The 15,641-nt window shown below is 41.4% G+C and overlaps 1 long non-coding RNA gene across 2 annotated transcripts; it reads right to left on the minus strand.

Annotated features, from left to right (window-relative positions):
• Positions 1-236: 236 nt before the first annotated feature.
• LOC149366576 (uncharacterized) lies at positions 237-15,254 on the minus strand. Of its 2 annotated transcripts, none has more exons than XR_016283959.1 (3): positions 14,873-15,254; positions 14,098-14,143; positions 237-412 (listed from the first exon to the last, which is right to left on the minus strand). It is a non-coding gene; the product is annotated as an uncharacterized LOC149366576 (long non-coding RNA). The 2 variants fall into 2 exon arrangements; XR_016283960.1 differs by lacking the exon at positions 237-412 and adding an exon at positions 8,659-8,906.
• Between the last annotated feature and the right edge of the window lie 387 nt (positions 15,255-15,641).

The raw sequence follows: 15,641 nt of genomic DNA on the forward strand, positions 1-15,641 counted from the left end.
TCTGAAGTAAACAGCAGCCAGCCAAACAAGTGTCGGTGCTCATTTTCAGAGTCCTTTCAATGCTCCTGTTATGAGGAAGCCCACTAACTTTGTATGCATCTTCTACTGCTGTGCCTGTATCAAAGGATGAACAGCACGATAAATACTGCCACTATAGTGGGAGCAATGTATAGGAAGACTCTCAGGATACCAATGATGGCAGGGGGGTCACCTTTATTTTGGCCATAGTAGAACAGATGCAGTAACTTGCAGACAGTGGCTATTTAAGAGGGCTAGAAGGTGGCATTTCTGGAGTGCACCCATGCCAATAAACAGCCTCACAGTAAAGGTGTTCGTGCATCACAGTCGGCTGCTGAAGTGTCGAGAAGCTTGATTTCTGCATATTTCCAACCAGTGTGTCGCCGTTTAGTGACTGCAACGAATATGACCGCTGCTTCAAACTACATTTCTGGTCATGTACCGCTCTAGTGTCAAAAAGAGGTGGCACCTTGCTCATTTTAAAAGTTCACTCGCACTTGACAAGGAAATGTGAGAACCAGTCAGAAAGGCAAAGTAGCAAGCAGTACGGCACTTGATGTAAATGATAGGATTTCAAGTCAACGTAATGTGCCCAGCAGTCTGTACCACATCTCCGTTTGAAGGGACACAGCTTTCAGCAAAATTTACTTTATTTCTAGCAGTATGAGGATCCATAGCGCACAAAATTGAAGGGACACAACACTTCGAATGAGACTAGAGCTTGTGTTGTGTCCCTTCAATTTTGTGCGCTATGGATCCTCATGTTGACTACCCACTAGCCCGAACCCTGACCCTTCTAGCTGTATCTACATGAATTTTTTTTAGCAATTTAAAAATAATTTTACTCATCAAATGTCACTGTTTTATGTGCAGAAAATTATTTTCTGATATATATTTTTCCTAAATCTTATGAAAAGGCTGCAAAGCTAAGAAAATGTGGCAGAAGGCTAGTTCAGCATTCATTGCTCTTGCAGGGTGAAGTCATGTAATTTTTTTTTGTTTTGCAAAGGTCAAATTTTTGTTTTGAATTTTTGAGATTCAGTGTTTGTTGACATATTCAAGTTAGAAGACAATTTCATACACGAAGTTTAAAATTTTTAAATGTGAAAAACAAAGGTTGCCTAGACCTGCCGCTGTGGTCCTAGGAGTGCAACAAAACAAGTGCTCAAAAAAGATAAAACTGTTGTGAAGAAGTATGCTCCAGGAGGCAGTATCTAGGCAGAAAACCTTAACAGAGAAAATTGCCCGTTTCTTGAATGTTTGGTCACAATTCACAGCCGCCGAGGTTCACGAAACAATTTTTTTACAGTACTTCCCAGTTTATTTCAAAAATAAAATTTGGGGACAGGAGGGTCATTCCACGCGAAAGGAGATGCGCCAAATTTTTGACATTGTAGATTTGGGTGAGGAAATTCATGCCAGTTAAGACCAGTCCCAACAGAAGTGTAGAGACCTTTCGAAGAAAAAAAAATTTTCTCCAAATATCATGCTCCAAAGTGTAAGAAATCCCCTTCATGTGGGCATTTTGTGAAAATTATTGTTCAGGAGCCGTTCTGCCGGCAAAGTTTCTCTCCGCATATAGTCTGGTATTGAGATGCCCTGTCATGCCTCAAAAAATAAACCGTGGATGATGCCATTTTGGTTTCAAATGGAAGTGCTTAACATGGTTTAAAATGGAAGTGAAGATTTCCACATTTTTTGAACTAAACTTGGAGTCTAAATTTAAGCAAACTTTTTTGCAGTTTTGCCTGAAACCTTGAAATAGCACTGTTTGCATTAAAGTTGAACCTTGCGTTGTTCTGTAATTTAATTACAAGTATATCGATTTCTCCGAAAACGGCCACATTGTGGACCAGAAAGCTCTAAGTGGGCAACTGTGCTAGACAAAAAAAAAAATCCAAATGGTCAACCCATTCAATTAGTTTCACATATAAAAAAAACTAGAAAAGTATTTTTTGTTGGTGAGAAATAAATTTTTAAAAAGGAGTTGCAGAATGTGGCGCCAGCATCTGTTATGGTACGGTAAAACACTGCTTTTATTTCCAGCCTCGCTAAACTCTAGTAGCTGCCATTAGCATTTGGACATACTGTGAGAAGCCACTGCACTGTTTCAGTTATCTTTAAAGAAAACCTCTTGGCAGAAATAAGTCTCCTCAATAAATAGTTCAATAACATCAAAGAAAATGTGGGAAAAAGTTCGTAAATTTACTGGTGACCATATCCCTTTCACACTTCCTCTCTTGACAGCACCCGGGACACAAACATCTTTAGAAGAACAGGCCAACATATTGGGCGAGCATTTTGCTGAGATCTCAAGCTCATCCAATTACACAAGCACATTTCAGAAACACAAAGCAATAGCTGAAAAACGAAAATTCCCATCCGGATCGGGTATACATGAAGATTACAACCAGCCTCTCACACTGCAAGAATTAAATAAGGTATTATCTTCTGGAAAAAAGACAGCACCAGGACCAGACAACGTGCACTGTGCTATGCTTGCCCACCTCTCCGAGGCTGCTGTAGAGGCACTGTTAAAATTCTTTAATAAAATCTGGATAACTGGAAATATACCTGACGAGTGGAAAAAAGCAGTCATAATACCTTTTCTCAAACCCGGAAAACCACCAAAAAGTCCTAGCAGTTACAGACCAATAGCCCTCACCAGCTGCATTGCTAAATCTTTCGAAAGTGTAATAAACATTAGATTGACCTTCATACTTGAATCTCGGCAACTATTAGATACACAGCAATGTGGGTTCAAAAAAGCATGCTCGACCACAGATCACCTTGTCCGTCTAGAAAACACCATCCGGGAGGCGTTCATCCACAAGCAGCACTGTATTGGGGTCTTCTTCGACTTGGAGAAGGCCTACGATACTACGTGGAAGTTCGGCATCCTCCGTGACCTAGCAGAGCTAGGTATCCGCGGCAGGATGTTGAACTGCTTGAACGACTTCCTGGCTAACCGCACATTCCGAGTCCGCCTAGGAGCAACTCTCTCCATGACTTTCACCCAAGAGAACGGCGTACCCCAGGGGTGCATTCTAAGCACGACACTCTTCATAGTAAAAATGAATTCCTTAGCTAAAGTAATACCCAAGTCCATAATGCATTCAGTTTATGTAGATGACCTACAAATAGCATGCACATCCTCCATCATATCAACCTGTGAGAGACAAATACAAATCACACTAAATAAACTAGGTGCTTGGGCAGACAGAAATGGGTTCAAATTTTCTCCTCAAAAAACAGTAGCTGTTCTTTTTTCATTGCGACGAGGCCTACAGGTCGATCCCAATCTGAATCACACTGCACTACCAATTAAACAAGAACACAAATTTTTAGGCCTAACTTTTGACAAGAAACTCACATTTCTACCACACATTAACAACCTTAAAAAGAAAGCTTCTCAAGCCCTCAATATTTTAAAAGTTCTCTCACAGAAGCGGTGGGGGTCCGATAGAGCAAGCCTTTTACAAATATATCGCTCTCTGGTGCGCTCCAAGCTGGACTACGGGTGCATAGTATATGGTTCGGCAAGAGCATCCTACTTAAAAAGATTAGACCCCATTCATAATCTTGGTCTGCGCCTATCGAGCATACAGAACATCACCAGTAGTTAGCCTTTACGTTGAAACTAATGAAGCCGCTCTTGAGGATCGAAGAATTGCCCTTAGATGCTCATATGTCTTAAAAATCCGTTCTCTTCCGAAACATCTCTGCCATCCAGTTGTCACCAAGTGCCCATCTAAAAGATTATTCATCAACAAACCACATTCTATCAGACCATTACTACTGTGCTTTGAAGATAAATGCGAAGAGCTAACAGTACTAGATGCCCTACTGAATATTGCACAAAGGAATGAATATTTACCACCATGGTACAGCCTGCCTTCAGTATGTGACCTCAAAATGACACATTTAGATAAAAAGCAAACGCCAAATGAGTACATATTACAGGAATTCTTTGCACTACAAGAAAAGTATGAGACCTACATTGAATTTTATACCGATGGCTCAAAAACAGAAAGTCACGTTGGAAGTGAAGTAATCCAAGAAAAAAATAAACAGATAATGCGACTACCAGAATGCGCATCGGTTTTTACTGCTGAGTGTTATGCCATCTTTGTAGCTGTAGAAAAAATAGTAAGAGAGAATATCAAAAATAGCATCATTTACACTGATTCCCTGAGTATGCTTAAAGCACTGCACTCCAGAAATGCAGCTGAACCCATAATAGGAAACATCATACATAACATAGTTAAAATCACAAAACAAAAGCATAATATTAAATTCTGCTGGATTCCTAGCCATGTTGGAATTGTAGGTAATGAGAAAGCAGATGTATGCGCTACACAAGCCCGGAATGGCCAAATAAAGCAAGTGAACATACCGCACAGGGATTGTTTAAAGTTTATATACAGTAAACTCAAAAATAAGTGGCAGGCTGCATGGCAAGAGCACGTAAACAACAAACTACATTCTGTGAAGCCCATTTTAGGGGAATGGCAATCATGTAGGCATCAAGAACGTTTTACCGAAGTTATTTTATGTCGGCTCCGCATTGGACACACCCACCTCACGCACAGCTTTCTGCTAACCAAACAAAACAAACCTCTCTGTGAAATGTGTGGTGCTGAACTCACAGTGAACCACATTTTAATTTCATGTGTCAAACTAGAAGAACTAAGAAAGAAATATTTTACAACATTTTATAGGGAAAGACTCCCATTACACCCCATGTTACTTTTAGGCGATCGTGCACTGGTTGACATCTCATGTATTTTTAGGTTTCTCAAGGAAGCCAGCATTTTAAACAAACTCTAAGTATAGAAAGCTTCACCTTTAACAAAAACTCCAACCTTGTGTTTGGCGCATCATAGCCTCAGTTGCTTTTGCGCCATTAAAATCAATATAACTAACTAACTAACTAAAGAATATGTTTGGGCAGAATACTCACGGTATACAGGGTGTGCCATGTTATTCCCTATAGATCTGACCTAAACGCAGGATTTAAAAAGCCAGTCTGAACGGGTTAGATGGATAAGCATTTATTATTTACATTTGACTTGACTGAGGCATCAGCCTGTCAGATTATTCAACTTCCAAAGCTGTGGTGTATAGCGAATACATGCAATGTTTAATAGACCATTTGTATTGAATTAAACAGGATGCCCTGTATATACACAAAATATGAAGGGGAGATTGCATAGTACAACAACAAAAAAAAAAAAGGATTATAACATCATGTAGGTCTCTTCTGTGAATACTGAAAATTTTTAAATACCGAATCAAATATCCTGGTATTTTATTTGGTATGTTTAAAATTATTTGGAATGAACTGAATCTGTTCTCAAGTTTGCTAATCATAAGCAAGTTCGAATAGAGCACGTCAAGCAGAACCTGTTCTGGCATTGCACAACATGTTGTAGCTATCCGTCTGTGCAGAAAGGAGGGTCCAGCACCACGACGCAGTTAATTCGTGAGACGGCATTCATAATGCTCATATATCGCCTTCAAGATTGTGCGATGCTGCAGAGTTGAACCTGGTTTAGCAAACACTGCCGTTTTGCCCAGTCTCTGAGGTCATGGCCTAAACTGTCGTTCCTCTCATCAACCGAGATATTGCATTAGTTTGTATGCTGTCATCATCGGTAGCAAAAGGTAAATGCCCTATGCAAATTTCCTAAAGATCATAGTGGTAACATACAGACTTCGTGTTGCATGTCCCCTGGAGGACATCGGTGCTGCGTCTTTCGATTGCTACAGCTGCAATTTCATGACTTATAGCGTAGCCGTTGGTGATTCCTTGTTTCACTTAAACATTTGTTTTGCACTAATATTCGTATAAGTCTGCACAAGCAACTTCAAAGCTGCAAATAATCGCACATATATTCAATTCATATTTCATTCGGTCCTTTCACTGTTTGATTCCTGTTCGATTTGGTTTTTAACTACATTATTCATGTTTTATTCGCAAAGCTGGCCTGCTTGTATTAGATTCAATTTCAAAATAACGCTGTTCGCACGCCCCTAATGCTGGATTTCCCAAACAAGTTTGCAAATTGGGCTCTTGTACACCTATTACATACGCTGGAAGAGGTGCAGACAGTACTCTGCAGTGCAGAATTTTCAAATATCATTCAGTTTCGGAAGACTGAATAGAGGCTGATACAGGGGCAAAGAACGGCGCCCCTCATAGCCTGAGTTGCTTTGGGGCGTTAAACCGCAATAAACCAAACAGAGGCAAAGAACAAACTCATAGCAAGTTCAGCATGTGTACCATTGACTGCTTATTCTTTTGACTTCTGCGGTAAGTCAGCTGAGTATGCTCAAAAACAAAAATGCACCAACTTGCCGAACTTTCACTTGTAACTGTAATATCCTAGAAATTAAAAATGTGTAATGACAGGCACAGTCCCTTGACCTCCGCAGACTGCCACTAGTGACAATTTCGGTGCACTCAACAAAAGCTCTTTTCATGAAAAGCTCATAACAGGAGCATCAGGAATAGTTCAATAAGTGAGTTGCTGGAAGACTGCCAAACAAAAAATACTGCTAGCTGCTTTCTATGCAAGGGTGTGCGTTAGCAATTTTTCAGAACCGAATCAAATACGGAAGTAAAGCTGGAAAGTGGATAGAATATGAATAGGATAACTTTACAAATATTCACTGTTTCACCACTTGAGCGAATATTTGTATGAAACAAGTATGATGTAAAACAGTGAAGCGAAAGTGGTGGCATTGTAGCACGCTGCTATGCTATAATTTATCAATTTTTAGCTACAGCTGTCAAAAAACAGCAGTGGTGACCTCAGCTAGGGACTATGCAGCACTAAGAATATAAACTCTGACTATCATGTCCAATGTATAGAAAAAATTACATTTGCTATTGATTGCACTATGCTCTGCAAGACCTTCATGCGCGTGCGACTTGTGTATATGTTATTATGTTAATATGTAAATAGATTAGTTGCCAGTGTACCTCTCCCCTGTCCTTTCTACTTTCCGCTCACCTCTTTCAATTCCTTTCTACACACTGCCTGCTATCCTTTATTTCAGCTGCCCCAGCTCAGATGCTTCCAGCAGCAATGGCAGATGCCAGGGCGAGCAAAAATCTTTTTCCTTCCATTTACCATGTTTGATAAAACTACTTACTATTGATTGCAACAGCAAATACACCAACGCCCTGCGTCGATAAACACATGAGAGGCAAGAAATACCTATAAGTATGGCCTCAGAGATCAGGGCCATTTGGTAAACCTGCCAGAACACTGTTGAGTCGCCCAATCTTGGGGGCCATGAGTGAGCATTGTGAATCCCACCACACAAATGGATGCCGTCACGAAACTGAAGCCTCTATCTCATGCAGACCAGTACCAGCAAAATGCTGTGTGGTGTTGTAGTGAACGCTGTTTTTAAAACGGTCATCAAAGAAAACTATGAAAACTATGGTGTGCCTGATTCAAGCTTCATGCCCATTATACAGAAACTATTTGAGAACAAAAGAGCATATTCGAACCATTTCACATAATTTTGAATGTGTACTATTGACGGCGTTCAGAGTATTGAATAGCATGATGATTCGCTATAACAATTTTTTAAACGTTTGCTCACCCATAGTTTCATGGCATAGCATCACCATCATTTCATCTAGCAACAGGCATGGGCAGTATTGAAGATACATACATCTTCTATACTATTTTATGCATCGGTATTAGGTATCGCTTGCCAAAAATGAAAGAATCAGAGTATCCGTATCAAAAACATATATTTACTATACCGTGCATTTTAAAGATACAGTGAATGAAGGCAGTGATAGCATAGCAGTAGAGCATCTGCCTCACGTGCAAGATGACCGGGTTCGAATTTCGGTGTTACGCAATTCTCCACCGGGTTAAAACAAAAAACCATGTCGATCGAATTGCACAACCAGGCCTGGTTGTGAAATTCGATCAACATGTTTTTTTGTTTTAACCCGGTGGAGAATTGCATAACCGGTGACCAGAACCGACAACGCACTCCCTCACCAGAACAGGATTTGGCCGCGTTTGAGTTAATGGCATGATCGTAATATTGACATTTTTTCACGCAAGTCGAAGAGTTTCAAAATAGTGATTGTGTCTTGTGTGTTTCCTTTTAACTCATCCTGAGGCATCTTTTGACACCACTCACTGTTAACCCTAGCCTTTCCATAAAAACACCATCAATTACTTCCTTTTCCAGGTCGTCACTAATCTCCTCGCTTAGCTTTTTTATACTGTAAATGACCAGGTTATTTCTGCTGCCTGTTTCCTAAACAGAGGTTCCTAACTGTACTGAGCCGCTCCCGAAGTTCCAATATTGCCGATTCTATGTCTTTTACCTTCGTGGCTAAGACATTTAGGCTCTACAGCAGTTTCTCAATACCATCAATTACGAATGCTCAGTTAAATTGGAAAGTTTGTTCTCAATTATGTTTTCAGATGCCTGCAAGCCCTACATTGTCAAATTAATCTTGCTCTGGCCTTCTAGCAATTCCAATAGCATTTGTTTTTCAGTCGGGCCAGGATTTGCTTCAACATCGCTTCAATGTCACGGATCCCCCGAGAACACTCGGGCCGAAAGAATGGACTAGGTGAAAGGTGTACTCCCACAGACGCACATTTAATACACCCTACATGACACAAACACTAGCACACAAAACTAATACAAAACACAAAGACTACCAATACACACGACCCGGGAACACCCAGTCAGCAACTAGCGTTCGGCGTTCGTGCTCATGGTTTGGTGCTGATGAAGCGTTGCATGGGTCCAGTCAGGGGCATCTAGGTAGCCGACGTCGAGGTGGCATTCGAAGTGCTCAGGCTGGCGTCGCCTCTTTAAAGGAGGCATTCAGAGGACTGCATTGGGAACAGTTGGGGATAAGAGTCAATGGAGAATGACTTAATGATCTGCGATTCACTGATGATATTGCCTTGCTAAGTCACTCAAGAGATGAATTGCACATCATCAATGACTTACCTAAAATATAACATGCAGAAAACCAAAGTAATGTTGAACTGTCTCGCAAGGGAACAGCAGTTCGCAGTTGGTAGCAGATGCTAGAATTGGTAGGGCAATATGTCTACTTAGGGCTGTAGTGACCACTGATCTGTATTATGGCAGGGAAATAACTAGAAGGAAAAGATTGGGGTGGAGCACATATGACAGGTTCTCTCAGATAATGAATGACAGTTTACCAATATCCCTCAAGAGAAAAGTATACAACAGCTGTATCTTGCCATTACTCACCTATGGGGCAGAAACGTGGAGGCTCACAAAAAGGGTTCAGCTTAAGTTAAGGACAACGCAGCGAGCTATGGAAAGGAAAATGATAGGTGTAATGGAGGTGGGCAGAGTGGGTGAGGGAACAAATGTGAGTTAATGACATCTTAGTCGAAATGAAGAAGGAATGGGCTTGGGCAGGGCATGTAATGTGAAGGCGACATAACCGCTGGTCCTTAATGGTAACGGAGTGGATCCCAAGAGAAGGCAAGCATAGCAGGAGGCGGTGGAAAGTTAGGTGGGCAAATGAGATTAAGAAGTTTACGGGGATAAAGAAGCCGCAGCTGACGAGGGACACTTAATTGGAGAGACATGGGAGAGGCCTTTGCCTTGCATTACGCACAGTCAGGCTGATGATGATAATCATGCAGAAGATAGACGGCGTGCTCATATACTTTTGTCGGCATTCTTGGCGATATGAAAGCCTCAGTTACCTTCCTTTCAGTGTTACCTCTTGCCTTTGCAAAGAACACTGTGTTTTCAAGGACAGGGCAGCAGCCATGCTTCTTGCACTTACTACAGTGCATTGCCAAATGGGCATACTCCCACATGGTAGGCGAATCTCGGCCTGCATTCCAATGTGTGTCCCCTTTGAAAACATCCCTTTCAGCGATACCTGATTGGCCAAAATGCCAGAAGCAGATGTGCATTCACTTCCGCCATTTGGGCCAATCAGTTGTCACCGAATGGAATTTTGAAAAAAGATGATGCGCAAAACAGACAACACAGGAGAAAGACAGGCGAAACACGCGCAACTTTGCAACTGTTTATCCACTTAAGCGAGTGAATAAAAGGCAAGAGCAGGCTTCAGCAAGCTGGCTATCCTACTTTGCTGATAAGCCGAAGCATTACTGAAAAAGGTGAAAAAGTAAGTGCAATAACAGTGCAAAAAACGATGTTACCAAACAGAAACTTGTGATAATTGCTTATATTCATAAGATGGCACACAATCTGAAACATGTTGAGAGAAAGTTTAATGTTCCTGTAGTTTTTTCCACCCGCAAGAAGCTGTTCTCCTTGTGTGGCAAAATGGATCCCAACAAACTGAAAAAAGCTGAATGCCAGAAAAAGCATGTGATGCCGCTTGTAAAATGTGCAGTGGGCATAGTTTATCAGATCCCGCCAACGTGTGGGAAATCTTACATTGGCCAAACGGGCTGATGTATTAATTAATGATTGCCTTGCTGACCATAATCGCGCGTTAAAGAAAGGCTCGGGTACTCTCTTACCACGTAATTGTGAAGCCTGCGGGGAAAAAGAGAAAAAATTTCAGGCGAAGCTGAAGGAAACAAAAATTCTACGCAGGGGCAAAGACACCACAGCCCATGTAAGCACGCCCTGTCTTACAATTTACAAAAAAGAAGGTGTCTTTTTAGATATGTGCTGAGACACATTTTTTTTGAGACACCACAGCCCATGTAAGCACGCCCTGTCTTACAATTTACAAAAAAGAAGGTGTCTTTTTAGATATGTGCTGAGACACATTTTTTTCCTTGAGCCTTTTGTTATTTTTGTTTCTACTTGTGCGCATGTGTGGGTCCCTCTCTGGTTTTGCCTATATATTCACTCGCTCCCTAGGTGAATAAACAGTTGCACTTGTTTCGTCTGTCTTCCTCCTGCATTGTCTGTTTTGCACGTCTGTTTTCAAAACCATGCACCAACTAGCCCCCCCAGCATGTATTACTGAATGGGATGTTTTTGAATGAGCCGCAAGTTGGAATACAGGTCCTCGATGATGGCCGTGAGGCATATTGTGTTTGTGCTGATGTCTTTTTTTTTAACTCTTTCAGCTATTAATCTTTTGGTCAACCTTGGGTACACCTCAGCAAGCTTACGAGAAGAGGTCTAGAATTTTTGGCCTTTAGCTGATGGAACGAAAGACAAGGGTTGTACCAAAAGAGTGTATTCATGCAAACATTTTCAACGTATTTGCCACTGATGTCAGTGCGTTTTTTCTTGTAACAGATTTATTTTTCCTAATATGCTTTGAAATCATTCCTTTGTGACTTTTGCAATTCACTGTTCCCAGTGGCAGTGGTCTCATTTGTGGAAATAAACAGTGGTCCTAGATGAATCTTCACTCCAAAGATGCTGTTGTAGCTCGAAAAGTCGATAGGCGAGCCTGAGACCACAGTGAAAATGGTACAGTATCTTTGTTCATTTTTGTTCTTTAAAGAATGCCGCTGTTGTCTTTGTACCATCTCTACTTTTTTCTCATATTTATAGTCAGTATGTGTATTTGGAAAAGCACCATGAAGCAGTTATGATTCAAAAACGACGTAGAAACACCACTGTAAGCTTGACAAGACAGAACATTCATGTATTGCCAAAGTTCACAAAAATTGGACCTCCTTGCATAAATGGCATCAAAAACAGGCTTACTCGTTACCTGCCTGCAACTTTCTTGACGTTGTGGGAAACGTAATGCACGTAATGCACAGAACACACTTGCTTCCTCTCTTCCTTGCTCTTCAAATGGTGTGTGTGTGTGTGTGTGTGTGTGTAGTTCTCATTTCTCCTCCTTCCTTCCTCCTTGCTTTTTCACGCAGTTTTTTTTTAAAGGAATATATAGCCACTAAATATTTTCTTGCATGTTTTCTTGTTTGAAACGATGCCTTAAGATATTAGTATATATGGATCACCCCGTGTATGCCAGGACTGCTAAATAATTTACAATCGAATTTCACCTTGGTGCTCTTTCAGTTCCAGTGGCCAGGAGATGGGATGGTTGTGACATCAAAGGTCTGCGTATGCCACATGCAGCATAAAAAAAAACTGCAATATAATTGCTCCTTCTTTGTTTCCATTAAGTGCAATGCTAAAACCAGCCTGTCTCAAGAGCGATAGTGACTACAAATGAAGAAGCAGTGACCTATATTGACCTTTGATGTCACAGTGATTGTCTGGCTATCTAAACTGTTCAGAAACAGCACAAGAAAATAAATTGAATTTCAAATTATTTAGCAGTTGTAGCTAAATACCATGTGGTGATCCATGTATTCTAATATTGTGTGCTTCACTACAGAGAAGACAACATGCAACTAAAACTAGGTGTCATTTCCAAAGTGAGTGACAGTATGACATTCACTGCGACCTCCCTTTATCCTTGTTTAACCATGTTAGGACCTTGTTCATAATTCATCAACCTTTTCATGCAGTTCAGATGATAGTAACTGCATGAAGCTTATCTATGTAATAAGGTACACTACCTGTGCAATATATGACACAGATTGGCACCTACAAAATGTGCCATCTTCTGTCAGGAGCATGTTTGCAATTCGTAACAGTGGGAGAAAGCTAAGCTGGCAGCACAAGCGGCCACTTCAGTAAGAATGAAGCAATTAATGACCTCATTGACACCGCGCCTGGCCTCTTCTTTTTTTTTAAATGCATATAATTTCGTGTATGTAGAATTGCTAGCAAAATTAGCAGAGCTCAAAATGGGACTAAGAGCCTTTGCAAGTTTGTCCAGTGTTACACTATGTGTATGACCGTTTTAATTGTTGAGGACTGGCAGTGATTTCCTCACTAAATTCCCTTGAGATATAGTTTCATGCATCTACATTTCGAGCAATCTATCCCGAGTCAACATACACTGCAGCTGGGTGCAACACTAATGAGGTGTATATTTCAGTGTTTGCCATTCAGCAACTTTGTACACCACAGCTGTCTGGAATATGAAATTGCACATACGAAAGATCTGTTTTTAGATGGACAAGCTTATTATTAATCATTACACAACCTCACTTACACAGCTTTAGACTGGATATCTAAAAGCAATCTTTGTACAACGTGCAGTTATGAGCAGGTTTTATTGCTCTCTCAATGCATAGCAATCGTGAACTTCATGTTAATAGTAAATTATTTAAAGAGAAAGTGCACTTTTTAAAGTAATTTTAAAGAAAGCTGCATAACTACACACAACTTAAGCTTCAGTTATCACTGGACAACCAACTGATCTTAAAAGGGAAGCCGCCGCTATGGCTCATTGGTTATGGTGCTCGGCTTCTGACCCGAAAGACGCCAGTTGGATCTTGGCAGTGGCAGTCGCATTTCGATGGTGGTGAAATGCTACAGACCCATGTTCTGTGTGATGTCAGTGCACTTAAAGGAACCCCAGGTAGTCAATATTATCTGGAACCCTCTATTACAGCATCCCTCACAGCTTAAGTCGCTTTGGGACGTTAAACCCCATAAATCAGACAAAAATTAAAAGGACACTGAGGATAAATTAAAGTTGACCTGCTTTTCGACAGACTATGATATTTTAATGACAAAGGAACTGCTCTCGCCAAAAACTGAGCTTTAATAAGATGAAAAACACCAAAAGTCGAACTACAGGTGTTGTCATCACCAGCTGATTTTGCAAGTAAACTGCGTGCGTAAGCACCAAATTTTTGGGTGTGGATTGCAAAGGCTATGCAACACTGCCATTCACTTCAAAACAGCGGTAACCCGACCTTCTCAGTTCGGATATCATGAGTGTGACCATAGAGTATAAAGGAGGCTATGGTGTGACTCATGGGGCGGGGAAATTTTTAAATTCAAATTCCTCAGCCATAATTAGCGTTTGCCGGACAAACTTCAGCATATCAAAAAAAAAAAAACTCGAAAATACCAGAAGATTCTAAAACATTTGCATGACTGAACAAGATGAAAATAGCCCAAGTTGTGGGAAGTGGACAATAGTGGCTTCACCCCGACAACACACCAGCACACAAAGCTGCCTGTGTGTGAGCCAAAAACAGCATTACCTAGAATATTTACCTCTACCATTCACATCACCTTGTTCTTCACAACTTCTTTCTGTTCCCTGAAAGAAGAAAGTCCACAGGGTAAACTATTCTGTGGTCGTGAAAGAGGTAGAGAGAAAAAAAGGTGCAGCCACTGAAAGACCCCACTTCTCACAAGAATTTCTGGACTGGTTCAAAAAAGTGAAAAACAAATTTCACAGCAGAGCATTGGATCAAATGGGCGTTACCTTGAAGGAGATTAAATGTGGGGCACCGCAAACTAATTACACAATTTTTTTTTATACCAAATCTCCCCTTTTAAAATAAGATGTTTAGTTCATTTCGGCCATATATTTGTTCACAGAATGAAGGACGATTTTGTGACAGAGGTGACAAGATGCACAACAAAAGAAGCACTAAAAAAAACATATCTCTATATGCGGCTCACAAAGTCATAATTTCACACATTTGTAAAATCATGCGTAAAGTTCGTAAAGTTAGTCATGTATTTCATGCAGTCACCGTGGTCAAAAATGCTACTTATTCAAGTCCGAGTTCCTCAACTATAACAACTGTACAATGTTGAGCAAGTGGAAAAATAGATGTGAGAGTAAAATGTTACACTTGAAGAGAGAAATATAAAATGAATATGGTTTTATTTTCCTGCATTAAACTTATCCCAAGCGGCAGACATCGTTGCTTCTCAAATGGCGTGTAAAATTACTCACCGGCATAAAATAGATTACCTGCGTTATCGAAAAGCACGACAAGCTGCCATCGAAAAGCATGAAAGCGAATAAATTACTCACCTTGAATTAAGCTTGTCCAAACGGCACTGTGATGGTCACCGCAAGCGGCAGACATCGTTGCTTCCGAACTGGTGGGCATCGATACGCCCTAAGCTTGCCCAAACGGCACACATCGTCGCTCCTGATAATCACCGCCTCACCGGCGTTAAATAAATTTACCTGCGTTGTCGAAAAGCTGGACAACTTGTTATCCTAAAGGCACGAAAACCGGAAGGCGGCAGGGCGCCGCCATTTGCAATTACCAGCGTCGCATTTTCTTGCCTGAGTTGTCGTAGCAACAGCTGCTCCGCGCGCGCGTTGGCGTAGGCAACATTGGCGTGTTCATAGTTGTCATGGCAACAGGTCCTCCGCGCGCGCGTTGGTGTGGGCAACATTGCGTTTGTCTGTAGCGGCTAGCAAACGGAAACACGCCTCGCGGTCCGCCGAGCGCTGCTGATGACCCTGACGATGCGAGCCAAAACCGGAAACCGCGGAGTGGAGAGGTAAACACCGGTGATCCGTCGCTTCACAGCCTCCGCGGCCGTGCCTGTTTCTGCGTGCGTGCCATCATAAGCTCCTTCTAGCTGCCGTGTGTTTCTTTATTTGTGCGTTTTTATGTTTTTAGTGTGGTACAGAAAGGTGTGCAGCATCGAATGAAGCGGTGGACCCATCATGCCGGCGTTCTGCGCAGCCCTCGGCTGCACGAACATCCGTGGCCGCGACGTTGTGGTCTTTCATTATTTCCCTCAAAAAAAGAAGCTCTCCGCGAAGTGAGTCGCTGCTGTGAAGC

This window comes from Amblyomma mixtum, chromosome 1, assembly GCF_055824585.1.
Source record: "Amblyomma mixtum isolate Tamu chromosome 1, ASM5582458v1, whole genome shotgun sequence".
Taxonomy (NCBI): domain Eukaryota; kingdom Metazoa; phylum Arthropoda; class Arachnida; order Ixodida; family Ixodidae; genus Amblyomma; species Amblyomma mixtum.